Source organism: Dasypus novemcinctus, chromosome 4 (assembly GCF_030445035.2).
Source record: "Dasypus novemcinctus isolate mDasNov1 chromosome 4, mDasNov1.1.hap2, whole genome shotgun sequence".
Taxonomy (NCBI): Eukaryota; Metazoa; Chordata; class Mammalia; order Cingulata; family Dasypodidae; genus Dasypus; species Dasypus novemcinctus.
The window spans coordinates 1,568,632-1,595,421 of NC_080676.1; the positions used below are offsets into that span (position 1 = coordinate 1,568,632).

General features: G+C 42.3%; 1 pseudogene; it reads left to right on the top strand.

Annotated features, from left to right (window-relative positions):
- The first annotated feature begins 1,277 nt into the window (after positions 1-1,277).
- LOC101431954 (histone deacetylase 2 pseudogene) lies at positions 1,278-3,351 on the top strand (annotated as a pseudogene).
- The last annotated feature ends 23,439 nt before the right edge of the window (positions 3,352-26,790 follow it).

Sequence of the window (26,790 nt, forward strand, 5' to 3'; positions counted from 1 at the left end):
TGAAGTAAGTAATGCCTTTATAGTAATAACAATGAAGATTAATGGTTTGAATCCCCCAATTAAATACAGACGGACAGACTGGATTAAAAAAAAAAAAGAGCTACTCAGATGTTCTCTACAAAAGGCTTACCTCAGATGTAAGGACACAATCAGGGTGAAAGTAAAAGGCTGGTAAAAGATAGTCTATGCAAATAGTAACCAAAAAAGTTCTGGAGTAGTGATATTAATATTGGCCAAAAGATATTTTAAATGCAAAACTGTTATAAGAGACAAAGAAGGTCATTATGTATTAATAAAAGAGACAATTCATCAAGAAGAAATAACTATAATAAATATTTATGCACCTAACCTGATATATGATATATATGAGATATATAAGATATATGAGGCACACACTAGCAAAACTGAATAGAAAAATAGAAGTCTGTACAATAATAGTTGGAGGCTTCAATACATCCATCTCATCACTGAATAGAAAATCTGGATAGTGGATAAATAAGGAGAAGTCTTGAATAATATGCCAAATGAACCAAACCTAACAGACATTTATAGAGCATTGTACCCCACAACAGCAGGGTATGCATTTTTTCAAGAGCTGATGGCTCCTTCTCCAGGATAGATCCTATGTTGGGTCACAAGACAGGTCTGAATACTTCTTAGAAGACTGAAATTATACAAAGCACTTTCCCTGATTATAATGGAATGAAGCCTGAAAATCAATAACAGATGGAAAAATGGAAAATTCACAAATACCTGGAGACCAAACAGTATACACTTAAATAATCAGTGGGTCAAAGAAGAAATTGCAAGAGAAATCAGTAAATATATAGACATGAATGAAAACATATCAAAACCCATTGGATAGAGCAAGGGCAGTGCTGAGAGGGAATTTCTTTTTAGCTCTCAATGCTTACATTAAAAAAGAAGAAAAAGTTGAAAACTTAACTGCACAACTAGAGGAACTAGAGAAAGAGCAGCAAACTAATCACAAATCAGGCTGAAGGAAATAAATAATAAAGATCAGAGTAAAAATAAGTGAAATTGGGAAAAAGAAAACCAATAGAGAAAATCAACAAAACCAAAATTTGGTTCTTTGAGAAGATCAACAAAATTAACAAATCCTTAGCTAAGAATAACAAAGAAAAAAAAAGAGAGAAGATGCAAAAAATAAAAACAGAAATGAAAATGGAGACAATCCCACTGACCCTGCAGAAATAAGAGAGATCATAAGATGATAATATGAATAACTGTCCACCAATAAAATAGACATTGATGAGATGGACAAATTCCTAGAAACACATAAACAACCCACACTGACCCTAGAAGAAATAGACCTCAACAAACCAGTCCCGAGTAAAGACACTGAAGGAACTATCAAAAACCTACAAAAAAAGAAGAGAAGCCCAGGGCCACGTGGCTTCAGAGGTGAATTCTACCAGTCATTCAAGATGATACAATATCAGTATTTCTCAAGCTGAGCAGGGGTCGCGAGCTGGCGCTGCTGCCGCCCCCAGCTCCGCTCTCCCGGCCCCCAGCGGGGCCCTATCGACCCCTCCCGCCCCCCTTCTCGCCTCTCTCCCACCTGCCTTCCCTCGGGGGCTGCCACCCGCCTCCGCCCAGCCCTCTCCTCTCCCCGCGGAACCGCAGCGGCTGCAGGAGGAGCCGGAGCCCGGGGCGACCCGGGAGCCCATGGCTACAGCCAGGCAGGCGGCAGGAAGAAAGTCTGCCATTACTGTGATGGTGATATTGGAAATTATTATTATGGACAGGTCATCCCATGAAACCTCATAGAATCCGCATGACCCATACCTTGCTGCTAAATTATGGCTTATACAGAAAAATGGAAATTTTCCATAAAGCCACAGCTGAAGAAATGACAAAATATCACAGTGATGAGTACATCAAATTTCTACGTTCAGTAAGACCAGATAACATGTCTGAGTATAGTAAGCAGATGCAGAGATTTAATGTTGCAGAAGATTGTCCAGTGTTTGATGGACTCTTTGAGTTTTGTCAGCTCTCAACTGGTGGTTCAGTTGCTGGGGCTGTGAGGTTAAACCAATAACAAACTGATACGCTGTTAACTGGGCTGGAGGATTACATCATGCTAAGAAATCAGAAGCATCAGGATTCTGTTACGTTAATGATACTGTGCTTGCTATCCTTGAATTACTAAAGTATCATCAGAGAGTCTCATATATTGACATCGATATCCATCATGGCGACGATGTAGAAGAAGCTTTTTATACAACAGATCGTGTGATGACTATCATTCCATAAATATGGAGATACTTTCCTGGCACAGGAGACTTGAGGGATATTGGTGCAGGAAAAGGAAAGTGCTATGCTGTCAATTTCCCAATGAGAGATGTATCGATGATGAGTCGTATTGGCAGATATTTAAGCCTATTATCTCAAAAGTGATGGAGACGTATCAACCCAGTGCTGTGGTATTGCTGTGTGGTGCAGGCTCATTATCTGGGGATAGACTTGGTTGCTTCAATCTAACAGTCAAAGGTCATGCTAAATGTGTAGAAGTTGTAAACACTTTCAATTTACCATTACTGATGCCTGGGGGAGGTGGATATACAATCCGCAATGTTGCTCGATTTTGGACATATGAGACTGCAGTTGCCCTTGATTGTGAGAGTCCCAATGAGTTGCCATATAATGATTACTTTGAGTATTTTGGACCAGACTTCAAACTGCATATTAGTCCATCAAACATGACAAACCAGAATACTCCAGAATACATGGAAAAGATAAAACAGAACTTATTTGAAAATTTGCACATGTTACCTCATGCATCTGGTGTCCACATGCGAGTTATTTCAGGAGACGCTGTTCATGAAGACAGTGGAGATGAAGATGGAAAAGATCCAGACAAGAGAATTCCTATTCAAGCATCAGACAAGTGGACAGCTTGTGTTGAAGAATTCTCCGATTCTGAATATGAAGGAGAAGGAGGTCGTAGAAATGTGGCTGATCGTAAGAAGGGAGCAAAGAAAGCTAGAATTGAAGAAGACAAGAAAGAAACAGAGGACAAAAAAGCAGATGTTAAGGAAGAAGATAAATCCAAGGACAATAGTGGTGAAAAAACAGATACCAAAGGAGCCAAAGCAGAACAGCTCAACAATCCTTGAACTTGAGAGGCTTACCAATTTCAGGAAATCAATAAACAGTGAGGAAATATTGGGAAGAAAAATGTTTTCTTTTTGAAGGAGACTTCTGACTTCATTTTATACTACTTTGGCATGGACTGTATTTATTTTCAAAATGGCTTTTTTGTTTTTGTTTTTCTTGGCAAGTTTTATTGTGAGTTTTTCTAATTATGAAGCAAAATTTCTTTTCTCTAACCATGGTATATGTGAAAATATTTAAAATTGATGTGAGTTACTATGTCCAAAAAACTGATCTATTAAAGAAGTAATTGGCCTTTCTGAGCTGATTTTTCCATCTTTTGTAACTATCTTTATTAAAAAATTGTACTTGGAAAAAAAAAACCTGAACAAGAAGAAACACTACCAAACTCATTCTATGAAGCCAACATCACATGGAGGTGAAGAAGGTCAACCAGCACACCAGGGAGCCAAGCGTGCCTACAACTGCAAGCAGGAGAATTGCATCCATCATCCATGTGGAATCTAAGCCCCCTCTTGATATAGAGGGGGAGTGGACATAACCATCCCAGGGTCCACAGGATGGAGAAATAGAGTATGGATTAGAGTGGACTTACTGGTATTCTACTGTGGAACTATTATGATTAGTAATGGAAGAAATTGTAGCATTGATGTGGAGAAAGTGGCCACGGTAGCTGCTGATGGTAGGGAGAGGGAAGAAGAGATATGATGTGGGGGCATTTTCAGGACTTGGAGTTGTCCTGGGTGGTACTGCAAGGACAAATGGTGGACGTTGTATGTCCTGTCATGGCTCACTGGGTGGACTGGGGGAGACTATAGACTACAGTGTAAACCACTCTCCATGTGGTGCAGCAGGGCTCCAAAATGTATTCACCAAATGCAATGAATGTGCCACGATAATGAAAGAGGTTGTTGATGTGGGAGGAGTGGGGTGAGGGGGGTGAGTGGGGGTATAAGGGACCTCATTTTTTTAAATGTAATGTTAAAAAAAAATAAAGAAGGAAAAAAAAACCCAGATAAACATAACTATGAAAAAAGAAAAGTAAAAAACCAATTATCTAATGAATATAGGCAAACTGAATCCAAAAACACAGTAAAAGAATTATACACCATGGACAAGTGGGCTTTATCCCTGATGAAAGTGGTTCAACACAAGAAAATCAATTACTGTAATAAACCACATTAATAAATTGAAGAAGAAAAATCACATGATCCTCATCACAAAACACTCAAATGGCATTTGACAAAATATGGCATCCTTCCTTGATTAAAAAAACACCCTAAAAGATAGGAACAGAAGGAAGCTTTCTCAACATTGTAAAGCACATACATGAAAACCCACAGCTAGCATTGTATTAAATGGTGACTCAAAATTTCCTGATGAGATTGGGAACAAGACAAGAATGCCCACTGTCACCACTCTTATTCAATATTGTGCTAGGAGTTCTAGCTAGAGCAACTAGGCAAGACAAAGAAATGAAATATACCCAAACAGGAAAAGAAAAGTAAACTTTTGTTATTCACTGATGATATGATTCTATAGCTAGAAAATCCAAAAAAAAAAAAAATCCACAATAAAGCTACTAGAAATAATAGACAAGTTCAGCCAAATGGTGGGATACAAAATTAATGTGCAAAAATCAGTGTTTCTATACACGACTGATGAGCAATGCAAGGAGGAAGTCAGAAAAAAATTATGTTTATATTAGCAACTTAAAGAATCAAATATTTAGGAATAAACTTAACCAAAGACATAAAGGACTTGTATTCAGAAGACTACAAAACATTGCTGAAAGAAACCAAAGAAGACTTAAATAAATGGATGGACATTCCAAGTTTGTACCCCATCACTTTGCTGAATTCATTTATTAACTAGAAACTTCATTGTGCATTTTTCAGGATTTTCTGTTTATAGGATCATATCATCTGCAACCCTTTCCAATTTTGGATTATTTTTATATCTTCTTCTTGCCTAATTGCTCTGGCAAAAATTTCCAGTGCAATGTTAAATAACTGGTTACCGTGGGCATCTTTGTCTTGTTCCTGGTCTTAGAGGAAAAGCTTTCAGTCTTTCACCACTAAGTAGGATGTTCGCTGTGGGCTTTTCATATATGCTCTTTATCATGTTGAGGAAGTTTCCTTCTATTCCTGGTGTTCTAAGTGTTTTTAATAAAAAAAAACAGTACTGTGTTTTGTCAAATGCCTTTCTGCCTCAGTTGAGAGACCATGTGGGGTTTTTTTCCTCTGCCTTCTGTTAATGTAGTTTATCACATTAATTGATTTTCTTATGTTGAACCAATCTTGTATACCAGCGACAAATCCCATTTGATCATGGTGTATAATTATTTTAATATATCATTGGATTTGTTTTCAATATTTTGCTTAGGATTTTTGCATCTATATTCATACAAGATATTTGTCTGTAGTCTTTTCTTTCTTTCTTTCTTTTTAATTGTATTTTTTTTAAGATACATAGATCACAAAAAATCTTACATTAAAAATATAAGAGGTTCCCATATATCCTCCCCACCCCACCCCATTCCTCCCACATCAACAACCTGTTTCATCATTGTGGCACATTCATTGCATTTGATGAATACATTTTGGAACACTGCTGCACCACATGGGTAATGTTTACATTGTAGTTTACACTCTCCCCCAGTCCATTCAGTGGGTTATGGCAGGATATATAATGTCCTGCATCTGTCCCTGCAATATCATTTAGGACAACTCCAAGTCCTGAAAATAGCCCGACATCACATCTCTTCTTCCTCTCCATGCCCTCAGCAACTACTGTGGCCACTTTCTCCACATCAATGCTACAATTTCTTCCATTACTAGTCACAATAGTTCTATAGTAGAATACCAGCAAGGCCACTCTAATCCATATTTTATTCCTTCATGCTGTGGACCCTAGGATGGTGATGTCCTCTCCACCTCTATATCGAGAGGGAGCTTAAATCCCACATGGTTGATGGATGTGGTTCTCCTGCTTGCAGTTGTAGGCACTCTTGATTCCCTGGTGTGGTGGTTGACCATCTTCACCTCCCTGTTACCTGACCTTCACTTTATCATAGATTTCACCCATGAAGGCATCACCTCACAACCTTTCCTCCCCACCCCCCCACCCCCAATTTACTGTAAGCCTATCATCCAATCTCTAGCTCTCTGAGACAGCTTGGTTTGCTTATTTCATATCAGAGAGGTCATGTAGTATTTGTCCTTCAATGCCTGGCTTGCTTCACTCAACATGTAGTCTTTTCTTGTGGAATTTTTGTCTGATTTTTGGTGTGAGGGTGATGTTGGCCTCGTAGAATGAGTGAGGGAGTGTCCTCTCCAATTTTTGTGGGGAAGAATTTAAGCAGAATTGGAGTTAAAGCTTCTTGGAATGTTTGGAAGAACTCTTGTGAAAAACTGTCTTGTTCTGGGCTTTTTTTTGTAGGGAGGTTTTTGATTACTGAGTCAATCTATTAATTATTTTGTTGAGATCTTCTATTTCTTCTTGAGTCAATGTAGGTACTTTGTATTTTGCTAAGAATTTGTCCATTTCATCCAGGTTATCTAATTTATTGGCAAACATTTGTTCATATTATCCCCTTATATTGGGATAATGTATTATATTGGGATAATTTTTATTTTGGCAGGGATGGTGATCATGGCCCCCTTTCATTTCTAATTGCCATTATTTTTATCTTCTCTTTTATTTTCTTTGTCAGTCTAGCTAAAGGTCTGTTGGTTTTGTTGATTTTTTCCAAAAACCAACTTTTGATTTTGTTTATTCTATTTTTTATTTTTCATTTATTTTTATCTAATCTTTGTTATTTCCTTTCTTCTGCTTGCTCTGGGTTTAGTTCACTCTTCTTTTTCTAATTCTTCCAGTTTTGAGGTTAGTTCTCTGATCTGAAGTTGTACTTTTTTAAATGTAAGCATTTAGAATTATAAATGTCCCTCTCAGCACTGACTTTACCATATCCCACAAGTTTTTGGTACGTTGTATTTTCGTTTTCATTCACCTGAAGATATGACCTAATTTTGCTTCTGATGTCCTCTTGGACCCATTGGTTATTTAAAAGTATGCTAAAATTGCCAGCCGCGCACACCCCTGTTCTCGGGGAAGAGGATTTTTATGCTCCTTCTGTCACCAACCACAGCCAGGAAACGGAGCCACAGCAGCCTACCACGAGAGTGGGGGATTGTGCCCGTGGTCGCTATGCAGAGAGTAATTTACAGTTCTTTACTGTCATTGATCAGCCTCTTCCTCTTGCTTTTCCCTGGATGCTGCACAGTGTTCTTCTGGCTTCTGGAGTTTCAAAGTAGTTGTTTCAGACAGCTTCTGCCTGCTTGGCATCTGTTACTAAGTGACTGTGTCTGGAGCTCCCTACCTGACATCTTCCCTGGACATTGCCTCCAGGTCTCCTTTTAATCTGAAATATGTATATTTTTTGGATTTCTTGTAGTGCAGATCTGCTGGCAACATTTCTCAACTTTGATTTACCTGACAATGCTTTTGTTTAATTCTCATTTTCAAAGGATATTTTGACTAGATTCAGAGTTCCAGTTCGACAGGCGTTTCTACTGTCAGCACTTTGAATGTGCCGTTTGTCTCTGGCCTCCCTTTCCTCCTGTGAGACGCCAGGATTCTCACTACTGTCCCCTGAAGGCCTTTTTTCTCTGGCTGCTTTTAAGATTTTTCTGTTTTCTTAGACTCTGGACAGTTTGATAATGGTGTTCCTAGTTCTTTTTCTTTTCTAATCTGTAGCTTGATATACTTGTCCAAATTGGGAACTTTTTTGCGCCTACTTCTTCACATCCTTCCTGCCTCTTTTCACTCTTTGGGACTCCAGTAGCACCCACGCTTGCTCACTTGCTATTGTTGTGGAGGTTCTGTTTATTATTTTTAAATCATTTTTTTCTCTCTCTATTTTTCAATTAGGGTAATGTGTATTGATCTTTTTCAAATTCACTAGCCTTTATTTTGAAGTAATCAATCTCCTTTTAAAATGACGCAATGAAACTCACCAGTCCAGGTATCAAAGAGTTGTTCTGCTCTGGAGGGTATGAAATTCTTAACTGATGTGAGCTCAAAAATAAACAAGCAACGAGATTAACAAAAAGATGTACAAACCGGCTTCTCTGCTATATCTCACCCAGCAGAGACTAGAGCGCTCAAACCGCTAATCCATTTACAGAGATTATCAATGGCCAGAGCATAAAAACAAATTCCCCGCCATTGCTTGTCAACAACGGGAAATAACTTACCAGCGGTAAACGTACCCCGAAGGAAATAGAAACACAAATTAGTATAGAGGAAAACTAAAATGAACAAAAGAGAGAGTCTAAAAAGTTCTTTGTTGCTTTGGATCGTTAAGGTAAAAACTTGGGGGGAAAAAAACAACAAAAACAGAAACAAAAAGCCATCTCAGGACAATGTAGGCAGTCTGTACCAGCCCATTAATGAAAACTGAGTTCATTATCTGGCTGAATCGATGACCTCTTCATAGTGAAGGCTTAGGGCTGTGATTGGTGGAAGCGGATTTCACTGCATAGATTCCATGGGTGGCTTCCACCAAGGACTAAATTTATTTGGGAGAGGGTAGAAAGTCAGGGGCTAGAATTACAGCATGGGGAGAAACTGACCATGTGGGAGAAATCTGTTAGCAAAAGCAAGCAGCTCTTGCTCAAGGAAGGCCAGGCTGTGACACCTATTTTATTTTCTTCTCATATAACCCACTGAGAGACCTTGTTATTTCGTCGGCTTCAAATCCAAGAATCAGATAAAGGTCTAAATGCTGCGTGTGAGGTCCTGCCCCTGGGAATCCCAGGAGCCCCGCGAGCTGCTGAGCGTGTCTCCACGTGCTAGGACACATTTCATTATCGTGAGGCAAGCTTCCACCAGACGGGGCTCCACGTCTCCCCCGTCTCCCCGGAGCGGCAGGTGTCTGCAACAAATGGGCTCTTTACACTATACAGACTTAAGTCTAAGGTTCAGAAGCCTGACTGGGGAGCAGGTCAGCAGGGGTTTCTTTGAAAACAAGGCCATTTTTGAAAGTTTATTTCTTTGAAACCTTTCTAAGACCGTATGTCCAAAACAATAGTCTTTGGCCACAGGCAATTATTTAAATTTAAATGAAAGTTCAATAAAATTGAAAATTCAGTTCTTCAGTCACACTAGCCATATTTAGGTATTCAACTTGCCACACGTGGCTAAGCTTATCGGGCAGCATTGTCACAGAGTTTTAAGGGGCAGCTCTGTTCTGAGGCCTCAAGTAGAAGGCTTGAACCCGCTGCACTGTAATTTAGAGTTTTTGCAGAATTCTGGCTTGCATATACCAATTACATTCTTTGGTACTACCCTTTTTTATATCATGTAACTATTTTATTTATTTTTCTTCATCCAAATAAATAATTTTCTCCTCAGAGGACTTTCTGTTTAATGTGTCCTTTAGGGAAAAAAACCAACAAAGCAAGGAAGTGTTTATTCCCGATCGTTAGAGACCCATGTGGTAAGCGACATTCTGTTATTTATCTTTTGTTGTTTCTTTATGGTGGCTAATATCTTTCCTGATTCACAAGAGCTCCTTTTTGCAACCCTCTGCATACTAAGTTGGCTGTGTCCTGCATGGTTGTTTGAATTTAAATTGCCAAGTATTTTGCCTCACTAAGGAAGATGTATAGAATTCAATCATTAAAGGAAGGGACTCCTGGGAAATAATGCGCTATAAGGCTTCTAAGTATTCTGTGACATTTTTATTCTCTTTCCCCACATTAAATAAAAGCTATTGTACAAAGAAAGGTGAATTTAAAATAGGCCAACATACTACAATGGGGCTAAAGCTGCCACAATAGTTATAAATGGGCTTCATTTGAAATGACTTAATCTAGGTTATGGTTGCTATTCAATATAACCTTCATTCTTTGTTTACTGTTCAAAGCCATGGGTTTACTTCATTTGTTCTTAAGACAGGATTAAATGTTTTTCAAATCTTTAAATGAGGTGAAATATGGATGAACAGAAATAAAGTGCATTGTGGCACGTGAGACAAAATCTAATCGCTTTTCCTATCCCTACGCTTCCACGGATTTTTATCTTTCCTTGCAATTTCCTACTAAGGCACCTTTTGAATAGGTCTGGATTGGCTACTTGGTATTCATATTCTCTTTATCCACATGATCCTGATGCTAAAACTTGGTTATACATTTGGAATAAATGAACAAAAATGTTTCCTTTCTAGCTTCAGCTTTGTGAAGACAAACCATCTTCAGAGACAGTAGTAGTGGGAGTTAGTCATGCGGGGCTCACCCAGCCCCAGCTCCTGGCTGTGTGCACCGTCCTTAAAACACTGCTGATATTTTTCACTTGGACTTTGTGTTAGTTGGGGTTCACTAGAGAAATTGAACCAACTATACATATATATGAATATATGCATGCATGTGTATTTACGTGAATGTGTGTATAATAAATACATGTAATAAAAAGAAGTCTTACAAGGAGTTGGCTCACATGCCGTGGGAGCTAGCGAGTCTGAACTCCGTACAGCAGGCTGCAGGCTGAACACCCCAGTGAAGAGGATACTGAAGTCCTCAGTCCAAATTCTCCATGGGAAGTTCATTAGCTTGAAACTACGACAAGAGCCAATGTTGAAGCTGAGGCAGAAATTCTTCTCCTTATCTCTGTAACCCTCAATTCTGCCTTCTAATACCTCAAACTGATTGGATGAGGAGACTTCCCACATAGCTGAGGGTAGTCTCCCTTGTTGATTGTAGAGGCAATCAACTAAGTGTAGATGCAATCAACTGACTGTAAATGCAGATCCTGTCTACAAAACATCTTCACAGTAACAAGGAGGTCAGGGCTTGAGCAAACAACTGGGTACCATAACCTAGCCATGCTGACACATGACAGTAATCATCACAGGCTCCAGGTCTAAAATTCATCTTTCTTTCTATAACTTTAATTTTTAATTAAAATTAAAATTATTTACAATAAAATGCATGCATCTTAGATATATAGTTTTATGACTTTTTATTTTAAAATAATATAACCCACTATCAAGATATAGGACATTTCTTTCCCTCCAGAGAGTTCCCTTTGTCCCCCCCCGGCAATCACCACCACCACCACCTCAAAAACCAGAGGCGTCACCACTACTTTGATTTTATAACTATAGCATATTTTCATTTATTCTAGAATTTCATATGAGTGGAATCCTAATACATGTATTCTTTCATATCAGGCGTCCCCCCATTTTCTATGAATTTTAATTAAACTTTTCACTTTCTACTGTGGATACTGTTCTTTCCCTCCACATTTTATGCAGAGGACATCTTTTACATGATTAAAAATCATGGTACAGGGATCTACTTTTTTTTTAAAGTAGAATGTTTTTAAAAATTGCCCGTTCCCCCCAGATGGTCCTTTCATCTGTCTGCTCACTGTCTGCTCACCTTCTTCAGGAGGCCCCAGGAACCGAACCTGGGACCTCCCGCACGGGAGGCTAGTGCCCAGCAGACTGAGCATCCACATCCTGTGGCTGGGGCATCTGCTTGCTTAGGTGTCTGCTCATTGTGGCAGGTGCAGAGTCTGCTCATCCTTAGAAGGCACTGGGACCCGAATCGGGAACCTCCCATGTGGTAGGCAGTGCCCAACTACTCGAGCCACATCCACTTCCCTGGATCTAATTTTAGAATGAGAGAATGGCTTGGTATTTTGGAAATAGCTTTGGCACCTGTTAGCAATGTGATCTTGTGAGTTTTGGCAAGTTACTTATATTCCTGAACCTCACTTAACTTTAAAATGACTGCTGCAACATTGTAAAACCTCACAAGAGTTTTTATTAGGACAACATGAAATGATGTACGCAAAGTGCCACCGCATGTGGCCAATTGTCAGCTCCCTCCCCTTTTAGGCCAAGAAGTCTAATAACAGAAACCAACCAGTTCCTCTGTTTGTGGGACTAATCGTACATCCATCGATTACACTGTACGATTCCATCAGTGCTAGTGGCCCAAGCCAAGGCTGTCCTCTAACACCATCACAGCTGATATTTATTTGTTCTTTTATGGCATGTAGAGCATCACCTCCATGTGTAGCTCTTGTCGTCTTCATTGCCTCCCCATGACAAATAGCTCATATCACCTTCGTTTTACAGTGGGGACACTGAGACTCGGGGCCTGGAAATATGGACAGTGGACTTTAACACCAGGCCGTTCAGCACTGAAACGTGCACTTTTTATGGGAAAGCGTTCCCTGGGTGGAGGCCGGGCCGCCCAGGCTCACGGGTCTGCTGCTCTTCCTGTGTACCTGGGAGCGTGTCCCTACAACCTGGGGCCCACGCAGCAGGCAGGGCAGGTGGGGTTTTCCCCTAGGTTGGCTGCTTGTCCCTGTCCTCCTGCTCAGGTGATGTTTGGCTTTGACTTGGCCACGAATGGCCAAGGGGACCTTCCTTTATCAGCAGGCCTGCGTTACTGTGGCTATTTGTGTGGTTTATTACCCAGAAGCCATTCTGGGAAGCAGGCATTGGGCAATAAGCAGAAGTTTTGTCTATTTTAGACCAAAAGTCCCTGTTCTTATGGCTCTTACACTCTAAATGGGGAAGAAGCAACACGTTCACTAGTTGTTTATTTAATGCTGGGGCAGTAAGTACTCGGGAGAGAAACCAAACCGGCCGAGGAACGGGTCGCTGGAGTCTGGCCTCTGCCTGAACCCGGGGTGGGGAGAGGCGGGCCCCTGAGGCGAGGGGGCTGCGCCCACGGAAGCCGAGGCTTGGGCTGTGCAGGCAGCGGGAGGCGCAGGGCACTGGCGACAGGGTGCCGGGCAGTGCCGGGGACAGCAGGAGCCGGAGAGAGGGAAGGCGGAACGCGGGGAGCCCGCCGTGGAGGCCCTCCCTTGGCCGTTTAAGGATCTGCGCCTTCCTTGTGAGTGAGATGCAGTCATTGAAAGGCTCCGAGCAGAGGAAGCACCTGCCTCGAGCGAGCCTCGGACAGGCCCCCCTGGGCACCGGGTAAGAGCAGGCCGCAGGCAGGCGAGGCTGGGGGCGCGGGGGCTGCGGACCAGCCCGGGGAGAGGCCCTTGCCTCAGCCAGCGGCAGGGACGCGCCCTGAGGCCGGAGCAGCAGGGCCACAGGTGGGCTGCGGGTCCTGAGGAGGGGTTCCAGGAGCAGCCAGGTCTGGTCCTGGCCCGAAAGGCTGCAGCCCTGAGCGGGACGGCGGGCAGGGCAGGTCTGGGGAGGGACACGAGCAGCCCAGGCTTGGACCAGCGAGTGTGCGGTGCCCGTCAGACACAAGGAGAGGTATTGGACAGGCAGATGGATACAGACAAATCGACCTTTTAGAGCAAGGTCGGGGCTGAAGATACACATTTGGCAGTTGTCAGGAAAAAGGAGAGCTGGAAAGCTAGAGGCGAGGTGAACACACCTCGGATGTGGAAGGCGACGTCCAGCGAGAGTCTGTCTGGAACTCATGAAAATGTGAGTTCACATGAAAACTGTCCCTCGATGGCAGAGTGGTTTTTGGAGATTTTTTCATATTATTACTTTTTAAAAATCCCTGTAACATTTCTAACTCGCTCCTCGCCCACTCTCTTCCTTACTAAAGAGGTTCTTGCTCATTTCACTGGGAGCTGAAAACAAGCCCCGCAGGCCTCTGATTTGGATTCCTCCCAAATCAATGGCACTGAGGTTGTGGCGGGTCTCTCCTCGCAGCTGCTCTCTATTCTTGGCGACTCTTTAGAAGGTAAGAGGCGGCCTGGGCGGCATCAAAACAAACTTGTCTGTCTCTCAGACTCTGCTCGGTTGTGCATAAGGGCAATCCTTCTGCCAGCCTCCAGACTCTTTTATAGAGACTCGTAGCCATATAAACTCATTTCTCCTTTCCATTTCCCCCTTACATTAGGTCAAACAGCATTTTAAAGACATGTTATTTTATGTAGACAGGGATATTCTGCTGATCCGCATTGAACCTTCCATATAAGGTCCTTTTTCAGTTGCATCATCAGTTGGTAGTTGATAGTGGTCCCTCGTTGCCAGGGAGGCTCATCCCCGGGTGTCATGTCCCACGCTGGAGGGAAGGCATTGCATTTACATGCTGAGTTTGGCTTCGAGACTGGCCACATTTGAGTAACATGAAGGCTGCCAGGAGGAAATTCCCAGGCACAATGCTGCTCTAGGCCTTTTTATTATTTTAGGCTTATCAGCTCACAAACATAGTCATTAGCGTCAGGGGCTCACTGTTGAACCCTCACTCCCTCCCGGATGTGGACCATTGACCATGAGGTGCAGAGGTGCCCAAAGATGTACTTACCAAATGCAATGGATGTGTCATGATGATGGGAACGAGTGTTGCTGGGGGGGGGAGAGGTGGGGTGGGGGGGTGGGGTTGAATGGGACCTCATATATATAGTTTCAATGTAATATTATTACAAAATCAATAAAATACAAACAAACAAACAAACAAACTTGTCTGTGGACTGTAGGGCCTTATCAATGTAAGGAACAGAGTTTTAATTCCAAAAAGTCCTGCTTTCCTGTAGGAAGTAAAGATAAGGAATCTTCCAGCTGTTTTGCTTTAATCTGCAACCCTGAGAATTCCCTTATTTTACAACCTGAGAAACAAAATCTCGTTTTGTTTATTTTCAATGGTCAGAAATGATCCTGTTTCTACTCGGGATGCTGTCACCACATCTCTATATTACTAAGAGTAATGAGAGACAAACAGAGATACAATACCTGGAAAGCTGTTGTTTCAGTTAAGGTGGCCGCATAACAAAGTCCTCTAAAACTTAGTCGAATAAGCAAATATTACCCATGCTCTCGAATTCTCTGGGTAAGGAATTTGGACAGGGCATCACGGAGGGGGCTTTCCCTGCTGCCTGATGTCCGGGCATCACTTAGGAGACCTGACGCCTGGAAACTGTCGCCTGAAGGTCTGCTCATTCCCGGGTCCAGCGGTTGCTGCTGGCTGCCCACTGGGGTTTGAAGGTCCTTGCCATATGAGCTTCACCCACCACGTGGTTTCTCTGCGTGGGCTCCTTAGGGCTTGCTTGCAGAGTGGTGCTTGGTGGGCGAATGTCCAGAAAGAGAGAGCAAGTGAGCGAGGGGAGAGCACCAAGTGGAAGCTCTCTCTCTCCTTTGCACGGCTCATTCAGAAGTCACGGAGAGCCCCCTTCTGCCATCAGCAATCGGGTGGGGCACTCTCAGGTTCAAGGGAGGCAACGCAGATCCCGCTGCGCGCTGGGAAGAGTGCCAGTCACATGGTAAGGATAGCGAGTGGGGTGGGATATGTAAACTGGTGCAGCCATCTCTGGAGAACACCATCAGCTCACATTTAGGGAGTGATTCTCATAAAGCAGAAGCTGCCAGGTTCTCAGACTCTTTGCTTCGGGAAGCAGAGAGGAGGTAAATACTTCTAAAAAGAGACTTGGGCAAGAACTTTAAGGTCTAATTTTAGGAATGTTCTGTTCCTTTTTTCTCCTTTCTGCAGGCCTTGGACATGTTGCTTTGGGGAAAAAAGGCTTGTTTCTCTCCCAGGTTCGCTGAGTCATTAGGACGGGTTTTGTACAGTGCTGCCTTTTAGGAGGGGCCAGGGAAGTGGCATAGGGTGAACTCATAGTTGGAGCAGGCCCTGGAGAGTTCGGAGGCCTCCCCCACAGGAGGAGAGAGAGGAGGTGCCGAGGAAAGCTCTTCCCCTTCCTGAACAGATGAATGCCTCTAAACCACTCTGTGTAGAGCCTCCACCAATTTACCTCCAGATGTCTACAAAGAGACCAGGCCAAGTGATACCCTTTCCCTCCGCAGCCTTAGACCTGAGGGGCAAGCTCCTTTCTTCTCCCACAAAATCAGCACCACGGCCCTGTTGTTAGAAGTGCCTGGTGCCTAGATCCAAGTTAGCGCACGCGCTGAGCTGAGGAGGAGCCTCGAGATCTAGACGGAGAGGGATGCGTTGAGTCCTTGGTGTGAAGAGGGCTCAGGGTAAAGCGGATGCAGATCTGTGGACCAAATGGGGGGTGGTTGCAAGTGCCCACGCAGTGCTTCTCTACGGAGGCAAGCATCAGGGTGGTGTTTTCTGGCTTCACCCATACACAGGCCCATGAGAGGAAGTTTCAGACCCTCTATCAGCCCTCCCAAGTAAGGTGAACAAAGCAGGAAGAAAACTGTTTTAAAAATTAAGAGCACCTCCCCTTGGTCATTAAAAAATTAGACTCTTAATGCATTTTAACTGGACTTCTTTTTCCTTCCTATTTTCAAAGTACCATACAGCTAAGGCTGAAATAGTTTTATGTTTTATTTATTTATTCTCCCCATCTCCTGCCCCCGCCCCCCGTTGGGCCAGCCCGCCTTCACCAGGAGGCCCTGGGAATCGAACCCAGGGCCTCCCGTATGGTAGACGGGAGCTACCAATCACCTGAGCCACAGCTGCCTCCTGAAATAGCTTTATTTTAATCAGTCTTTGGACATTAGAACCTTAGAATGTTGCACTATACAGTTCCTACAAGAATTGGGGTTCGGATGCATGGGTGATGCAGAAGCAGAGGCATCCAGGAAAATAGTGGGTGCTATGAGAGACGGCTGGTCCAGAAGCTTCCATGCTGAGAGTGGAACAGAGCTCAGGGAAGGGGCAACTTTCAAAAGGTGGTCAGCGTATGATGATGGTTGTGCAGTTAAAACAGTAATTGTTCATTACACCGATCTGAAGGAATTGACCCCGAGTCAATAGGTAAATTTCACATAAAATACCAAATGTCTGTGTTGCTGGGACTATCAAATGGCTCTTAGAAAAATGGGGGAGTTTTAAAAATATTTAATTTCTGATTATGACATGGATAAAGATAATGTAAAAATTTAGTAAAAATATCCACTGTTATTAAAAATGCAAATATTGGAATGTTGATAGCAATACAAATGAAAGTGAAAATATTGGAATGTTGATAGCAATAAAAACGAAATAGCAAAGCATTATAATTTGGATTTATTTGTCCAGCTACTGAAATGTTTCTTCACCTAAATGTGTATTTAGTTTTATTTGTTGTTATTAATTGTGTAAATAATAAGGGATTAAGCAGGCATGCTCTGAAGGTGTTTTTCTTGGTGTGGTATTTTTAATTATTAAAAATACATACAGCCCACATAGTAGCTGTGTGGCCTTGAAAAATTATTTAACCTTCCTGTGTCTCAGTTTGCTTACATGTAAAGTGTGGATAATAATTGTGGCTTCTTCATAAGGTTGTTATAAGTATAAAATGAATTAATACACAAAGTATTTAGAACAGTGTCTGACATGTAGTAAGCACTCAATAAACACTAGCTATTTTTGTTAGAATACTCTTTGGACATTATTACTCTCTTCAGGATTATAAATAATTGGTACAAGATGGACTTTGGCATACCTGTTACCATTTCACTGAAATGTGCACTTAAAATAGGTTCCTTGGAAACAGTTCATGAGTTCATCTCAGAAAAATACAAAGTAGGGTTTACTGATCATGCTTTGAGAATTCCCCAGATATTCATGAAAGCTTTTCACAAATATTCTATTTCACAAATATTCTAGCACCTTGACCTTTCAGGCACATGGTAACATTTTAATTTTCTACCTTCTAGAAGTTAAATATGGCTATGTGTCTTGCTTTGGACAATGATTTGAAATCTTTCTGGGTAGAACCTTTAATTCAGGGTATGTTTTGGCACGTTCTCTTTTCCCTCTACTGTGACAACTGCCAATTTCCAAGATTATGGCTTCTCCATTCACCTGGATCCTGACTGACTCACAAAGGATATGTAGCACGAACAAGAAAGGAACTTTTGTTGTTATAAACAACTGAGATTTCAAAATTGTTTGTTACTGCAACGTAATCTAGTATATCCTAACTGACACAAGAAAAAAAATTCTGGATACTAATGACACATAGTAGGTACTTAATAAACATATTCTGAATGAATCAAAAATTTTAAACACACATCTCTTTTTTTCATCTTTATGTTGGGGATAGAGAGAAAGAGAGAAAGAGAAACTCCCAATATTTCTTCCCTCAATTTTATAGACTTATTTTAAGGAAATTCAATACATGAGCATCTGACTTATGTAATACTGAACGAAAGTGTTTATTTTGTTAATATAGTCAACAATATGCCTCACTTTATGAAAACCTTTTACAATGTGTTTGTTTTAAATAGCAAGCCCTCCAATTATTTCAAATAACTAGGTTAAAAAAAAAAGGATTTACCATTGCTCTTAAGGAACCACCCAAACTTTGCTCTTAAGTCTCTTTTCTAAACCTAATTGAAATGTGCACTTTAAATAGGTTTTCTACTTTCTCTTTTCTAGATCTTCCTGTGGCAACCAGGCTAATTTGTAACCTTAAGGAACCCATTCAAAATAAATGCTATTTTTCATTCCAGTGGAATTGAAGTCCTTCAAATAAGGCCTCTGAAAAAGTGGATATCTTCCGGCATTGGGCAAGGCTGGACTGGACCTTCCTTGGCTATGTTTCATACAGCAATGAACATCTGCAAAATTAGGATATCAATTTCAAAGAACTTCCCATTCTAAGAGCAAACGTTTTAATGCAGGAAAAAACACCCATATTTTGTGCAATGATGCTATTATTATTTAAAACTCTGGCATCAGTTGAAAATTTATATTAAAGTAATAAATTTCTAATCCAGCCTCACAAAAGCAGAGCACATTTTTAAGGCTACCATCTCTGGTTGCGTGGTAAAGACTCATATATTCATCATTTCAGCATTTGCAGATACTAGCACTGACGGATAAACTAGTTTTCAAGACTCTGATTAGTTTTTTTTTTTAAGATTATTTTAATTTGTCTTCCTAAGTACCTACAGGATAGTTAAAGAATTAACGTGTAAATGAATTATTGCAGAAGAGTACATGCTGTTAGAGGCTTATGAGACAGGGCATGAAGTGACTGAGAACAAGTCACCCTCCCTCAATAATCTTCATTTTCTTACTTGATTACTGTATCTTCACTGCACTGTTTTTGAAAGCATGCACATGTGAACAAATAGAACACTGGAAGCACAATAAAGGAACGAGAACGCCACAAAACAGGCATATGATCTCAACTTGAACTAAAATACGAAGAATGAAGTTTCTCATTTTCCAGATAATCTGAGCCCTGAATTTGGGCATATTACCCAGAAAAGAGGATCCAGCTTTGTAACATTTAAGACTTTTTTGGATGAAAGTGACAGAAACCCAACTCCAACTATCTGAGGCAAAAAACGAAACAAAACAAAACAGACACTCATAATTAAGGAAAGAAAGAGGTGAACAGTTGGAGTTCCAGTTAGGAAATTCCAGGGAAACACAACTAATTGGCCCAACTTTGGATCAGGCTCTCCCTCCAGCTAAGAACTTCGCCCCACGTCAGTGAGTATTTTTTTGGGAGTGCTGCACTCAGAAGAAGAGAAGGATAACGGGCAGATTCAGGACAGATTTCTGCCACTGGTTCGTTTTCTATCCCAATTGTTACCACTGGGAAGAAGACTGAATCTAAGTGATGAAGATGCTGGCAAAATTTCTGGCAAAATTGTGGGTTCCCAATTCAGTCTTCATTGAGTCCCCCTGAGTAAGATTGGCAAGTATATGAAGTGAGGCCTTGGCAGTTGTAGAGCTGGTAGCAGAACTGGCTTTCTGACCAACCAGGGCAAAAGGAATCTTCGGGCTGAGAATAAACAAGGTAGGTGGCTCGATCAACAAGAGGGCCACTCACCTTTTGGATTACCTTTACTTGAGGTCTTTCTGTCTTTATTCTACTTCAATTCCCTGTCGAGTGTCCTTGCCTTTTAGTTGGAAAAACTCCCTTTAGCATTGCTTGTAGGGCAGGTCTGGTGGTGTGAACTTTCTCAGCTTTTAAAATTTTATCTGGGAATGTCTTAATCTTTCCTTTATTTTTGAAAGAAAGTCTCACTGGACATAAAATTCTTGGTTGGCAATTGTTTTCTTTCCACATTTTAAATATTGTGTAAGCACTGCCTTCTTGCCTTCGTGGTTTCTGATGAGAAGTGAGTACTTACTCTTATTGGGAACCCCTTGTACATAACATTTTCATTTTCTCTTGCAGCTGTCAGAACTCTCCTTGCTCTTGGCAGTGGACAGTTTGACTACTACATGTCTGCGCACGGTTCTCCTTGAGTGTATCCTGTCTGAAGTTTGTTGGGCATATTCATATCTTTGGTTTAATTTGAAAGTTTTCTACCATTATTTCTTTGAATATTCCTTCTGCTCCTTTCTCTCTTTTTTCTCCTTCAGGGACTCCCAGTTACTGCAATTCTTTAACTGTTTTCAGAAGTTTTGAGGAAGATGACTCTGCCCGTTTTTGCTAGTTGTCAAAGATTCTGTTGGGGAATGTCCACCTGGAGTGTATTAGGCTGACAGTTGCAGAGATAGATCAGTTCATTTTTTTTTAAAGATTTATTTTATTTTTATTTATTACTCTCCCCTCTCCCCCCGTTGTCTGTTCTCTGCGTCTATTTGCTGTGTGTTCTTCTTTGTCTGCTTCTGTTGTTGTCAGTGGCATGGGAATCTGTGTCTCTTTTTGTTGTATCATCTTGCTGCATCAGCTCTCCATGTGTGCGGCACCATTCCTGGGCAGGCTGTACTTTCTTTTGCACTGGGCGGCTCTCCTTATGGGGCACACTCCTTGTGCGTGGGGCTCCCCTATGCGGGGGACACCCCTGCATGGCAGGGCACTCCTTGCGCACATCAGCACTGCGTGGGGGCCAGCTCCACATGGGTCAAGGAGGCCTGGGGTTTGAACCGCAGACCTCCCATGTGGTAGACGGACGCCCTAACCACTGGACCAAGTCCACTTCCCAGATCAGTTCATTTTTAATACTGATAATTTAATTTTATTCTAATTACCTAACAATCCAGACATGAAAACCTTTCTCCCAACCATTCAGGAAGGCTGAAAGTTTACTGTAATCCTGTGCATTTGGCAATATGATATTTCAAAATTTTCTGTAGGGGATCAGAATCTGGGAGAACTGACAGCCCTGATGGTTCTATCAGGAGGCCTAGTAAAGCCTTTTCCTCTGTTTCCCCGGATCTTGCAACCACAGGCAGTTTCACAGTTGTCTCTTACTTCTTATATACTTTTGGAGCCATTAAAGGTAGAAGAAGCCACACAAATTTGGTGTGTCTTTTAATCATTTTAGTTGCTTGCTGACTGAGGCTTTAGAATTAAAGGCTTCGGCTCTGATGCGGGCCCTCCCACTTGTTTTTCCCTCCCGTGCCTCACACGTCTGCCTTTCCAGAAGGCAGGGCTAGGACTTGAAATGTCAGCGTGGATGAGGCAAGTGTAAGGTCACAGGTGGGCTGACGAATCCCTCACGACCACAGGTGCTAGGTTTTAATTAGTGGCGCTTTTCTTATCTCCATGACTCTTTTAATTGCTCCTGGGCAGCCTTGCTTCCTAGAAGTCCAACAATTATTTATTGTTGCTTATCCTAAGTTTCCAGATGGCTTCCTGTACTGCAGCTTTAACTCAACTCAGAATTACAGGTACAAGAGGCTTGCAGGGGAGAGGCCAGTTGGATTGCCAGGCCTTTTTATTAACTCTAGATGTGAGATTCCATTCCTCTTTAGATAACCCTTTCAACGGGTGCATCGTCTCTGGTATTTGTGCACAGTCACAGTGCTAGCACTGATGGGATGCTTGCATCACACCAGGACGGGGTTAAGATTTTACATTTATATTTCATTTAATCCTCCCAGCTGCGTGAGGAGTGTTCTGTTATTGGCCCTTGTCTCAGAGGAGTTAAATAACCTATTGAGGGTCATGCAGCCAAGTAACTGTAGAGTCAAGATTTGAACTCATGCAGCCTGACTCCACAGTCTGGATATACATGACTCTATTAAATGCTTGACAGACTTCTCTACCTCATCTCCTTCACAATACTATGAGGTAGAAAAGGGCCCTAAACAGAGCCAAAGAAAGAGATGCCAACCAGAGAAGTACAATTTCAAAGCTCCTCAACAAACCGACATTCTTGTGTTCAGGTCCAAGGCCGTGCCCGTAACATGACTTGCAGTGCTACGTAAATGGGAGAGGAGTGGGCAGAAGGGAAGGGGAGGTGAGAATTTGCCTGTGTAACAGGCCGCTGCTCATTAGACTACTCATTCGGTCAAGAGTAAGAGAGAGTCGGGCAACCTCAGAAAAGGGACAGAGTTATTCTAAAACTACATTCAGGTCAGTGAAGATGAAAAATCTCATGGGAAACCACCCAGAAGGGTGGGGCCTCCTAGAGCCAGGAGGTGGAGAGGGACTAGGAGCTGGGGCAGTTCAAGATGTTTCAGGAATTTGTTTTTGGGGCTCCTCCATTATCAAGATAAGCTTTTCAGTCGACCTGCTCCTCTCTGGATTGCCCACATCTGCCCATGCCATCAACTGCGTTATTCTTCCCTATATCCATGCCCAATAATGAGAGAGAAGACCTGACTGGCTCAGCAAATACCTGGCATCTCCGTTTGGAGAGAACCTCCAGCCCATCACAACTTGCCATCAGCAAGCGATGTGTTATCCTTGTGTAAGTGTCCACCCAGCCCCAATCAGCTGGAGCTGGGGCGGGGGCGGGGAAAGGGGTGCCAGGATAGAATAAATTAAAAACATTGGCCACCTAGATAACTCTTCTGCAGAGCTCTTTCCCTTTAAAAGTTGAGGTTTGGGAGGCACTGGCAGTAGTGTATCTTTTACAGAGAAAAAGTATTGAAATTTTGCACAAACTAGAGTAAAATTCATTCCTGTCTACTAGGGTATTTACATTTTGGGAGGTGATTTCTCAATTTTCTCCAGGTTACATAATTCTTTCCACAGCTATTCAGTAGAAAATACTCGTATTTTCCTCCTTTCAAATCAGATGTAGGTAAAATCCCTATGCTATGCTACATTTCAATTTTTCTGTTTTCACCTGGAAATTTCTGAGAGCCAGTGTCATCCAGAAACATGATGCCCTGTTCCTGAAGGTTCCACTTGGGATTTTGGTGGAAGCTTTCAGACTTTGAATTCTTACTTTTTATTACCTTCTTTACCACATAACCACTCTCACATAAATTGTGCCCGTTTTTAGTGTTTTCTGCTGTCTTATATCCTACCGAGTGGTTCTCCGCTTTAGCTACACAGCAGAATCACTGGAGAGCTTTTGAAATACCGCAGCCTGTGGTGCACCTACAGAGATCCTGATTTAATTAAAGCTCTCCAGGTGATGCTAATGTAAAGCCAGGGCTGATAACGACAGTTCTCAAAGTGCGGCCCCCCCCCTACCAGTAGCATCACCTGAGGACTTGTTAGAAATGGATATTTTCAGACCTGCTGATTTAGAAAATTTGGGGATGGGGCTCAGCAATCTGTGTTTTAACTCGCCCCCAGGTGATTCTGATGCCTGTTCAGGTTTCAGAACCATTGGTTACACTGAGCTTACTTAATTTATTGCAATGCTTTGTAGAACCGTATCTGGGTGTTTTGAACGAGGCCTTTTGGAGGTGACCTCTGAAGCACGTTGTCACACAGCTTAACTGACTTCCCAAGAGCTGTGTTGGACTGTCTCACAGCTTAGCAGAAGCTTGATTGTTTTGATAATTTTGGCAATCCTCAGCTCATTTGTTTATGATTATTAATTACCAAAATAAAATAGCTAGTCTAGTCCTCTCAGTGGTTTCCCTTTAGTATTCCTTTCTCAACATGATTGTTTTCCTAATTGTTTCAGACAATCGTTTTTCTCCCTGCACCTGTTCCATGACATGATAAATTGGCCTGGTATTAAGCAACTGCTTGTTCTATCTTCAGCTGCCATAAGATTTTTCAGTTGTTTGGGAGAAAAGTTCCAACACTTGTTTACCAAGATTTTTGATAAAACATATTTTTACAATCACATAGGGTACAATGCACTTGCCATAAAAGCATCTGTATATTGTAACCTACCTCAATAAAAGGATAGTAGAGTATAAATGAGGGCCTGAAAATTAAGGCTGCCAGGCAATCATTGTATTGTTTTATAACTGCAACTTTACGAGTCTGCCCACCACTAAATGGCAAGCTTCTGGGGTGTGCTTGCCATATTATTTTGTGGGGCAGAGTGGATGGTGTGGCGTAAACTCAGCACCTATTTGGTGAATGATGGTGGTATCATCCAACCCTGGCTGGTCACATCTCTTGCATCTTGCTTATTTCGTCCGGAGGCCACACTATAAAAAAGTCCTTGCTGTCATAATCCAAAAGTAAAAGCGTCCATCTGGGACATTGGGGATATAAAGCTAGCTAGAGGAGGAAAGGGCACGGCTGAAAGGGTGAGGAGTCCCTCCCTCGTCGGGATGGAGCGGACTCTCGCCTCCCCCTGGGGCAGCTTGGCAGGACTCCGTGCTCTCCTGCCAGGGAGGGGTGGCGAGCACAGCTGGGAGCAGCAGAGAGCAAGGGGATGGCCTGTCCTCCTGCAGTCACTGGGAAGGTGGTGGGAGGGCAAGGTCCTCCGTCCCTGGGGACGGAGCCATCTGTGGTGGGTAGGGTAGGGGGAGAGCCATGGGAGTGGTCGCCCAAGTTGAGCATATTCCCCCAAAGAAGCGTTTTGACAATATCTTATTTAAATTTGTATGTTTAAGGTAATGGTTTAAAAAGGTACTGGAACATGTGAACTCTAAGGAAAGGTCTTAAAGGGTGATACCATGTCAACCCCCTGGTCAGACCCTGGCTTCACTTGTGACTGGGCTGTGGAAAGAGCACCAGCAGCTGTGGAGCTAGAAGGATGGAGGAATAAAGTATGGATTAGAGTGGACTTACTGGTATTCTACTATAGGACTATTGGGACTCCAGCAATGTAAGAAATTTTATCATTGAGTGGAGACAGTGGCCACGGGAGTTGCTGAGGACAGGGAGAGGGAAGAAGAGGTGTGATTTGGGAGCGTTTTCGGGACCTGGAGTTGTCCTGAATGATATTGCAGGGACAGATGCAGGACATTACATATCCTGCCATAACCCACTGAATGAATTTGGGGAGAGTGTAATCTACAATGTAAACTATTATCCATGTGATGTAGCAGTGCTCCAAAATGTATTCACCAAAAGCAATGAATGTGCCACAATGATGAAAGAGGTTGTTGATGTGGGAGGAGTGGGGGTGGAGTGGGAGTGGGGTTATATGGGAACCTCTTATATTTTTTACTGTAACATTTTGTGTGATCTATGTATCTTTTTAAAAAAAGACAATTAAACAATTTCATTTAAAAAAAAAAGGGAGTCTCTCTCATAACAGAAGGATCACCCCTGGGGAAGGGGCTCCCCTGCCATCCCAGGTCAAAGTAAATTTGCCTGACCTTACACTGGGCAGGAGGAGGCGAGGAAAAGGAGGGGATGGGATTGGAGCATCTGACTGTGGGTGGACACAATGGCCCTTTCTGGTAATTTTAAATCTCAGAGTGTGCAGGAGGGTTTCATGAAGGAATGTGAATTAATAAGGAACTCTCTTAGTTTGCCACAGGGCTGCCAATGAAAAGTGCCAGAAATGGCTTGGCTTTTATAATGGGAATTTTATTTAGGTAAAAGCTTACAGTTCTGAGGCCATGAAATGCCCAAATTGAGGCACAACCAGAGATGCTTTCTCACCAAAGTCGGCTGCTGGTGATCCTGGCACGTTGGCACATGGTGAAGCAAGATGGTGGGTGATCTCTGCCGAAGTCTTTGCCTTCTCCTCTGGGCTCGCCGTCTCCCTCTCAGAGACTTTGTGTTTAAGATTTGGATGCTAGTGATCCTCAAGTCCTCTCTCACGTGGCAGGATCAAAAATGGTAGAGCTCACTTTTCCTGCGTGTGTCTCTCTGTCTCTGTTTATGAGACCAAGCAAGATGGCACAGACCCAGGCTGTCTCATGGCACTGATGTAGTCCAATCAAAAGGCCTTAATTGATCTTATCGAGTAACCTAATCAAAGGCCCCTTAACTGAATTCAATGCAATCAAAAGGCCCCACAACCGCAGGAATGGATAGTTCAAGAACATAATGTTTTTCTGGGATTCACAAAATTCACACTGCCACAGGAACATTATTCTTATGCAGATCCTAGAACAGAACTCTCTTGCTCTGTGACCCAGGCATGGTCTCCACTTCCAGAGAGGTCTGATTAAGGACAAAGACCTTGAGCTAAGGGAAGTACAGAAAGTACTGTCTCTACCATTTTTAGCCTTGGAACACAATAACCTTTTCCTTGATGAGTGATTTAGATTTGTGGGCCTCTTGATTATTTTAGTATATTTTCCATCACCTTACTCTTCCTTCATATTTCCTTCCCCAAAAGCCCCCAAACCAATCACTTTGGTTCTATTCCCCTCTCGATCTAAAAGTTCAGCTCTCTCAGCCCAAAGGCCATCTTCCTTTTCTGGTCCACCTGCACCATGATGAAGCAGGTATCAAGAATCTACTACTATATGAAACTATAGATTTATCTTCCAGCCATGCTAGGGCTCCCAGCACATATACACACTTTCTTAGCAGTCCAAAACAAAGACCTTCTGGTTATTGTGAACATATGCAGGGTAAGCAGACATTCTAGGCCTTCTCTCAGCTCTGTGGTCATGCGCCCTTTGCCCATGTGATCCCTCCCTCTGGAATGCTCTTCCTTTCCCTTTCTCCCTAGCTAATGCCCATCATTCT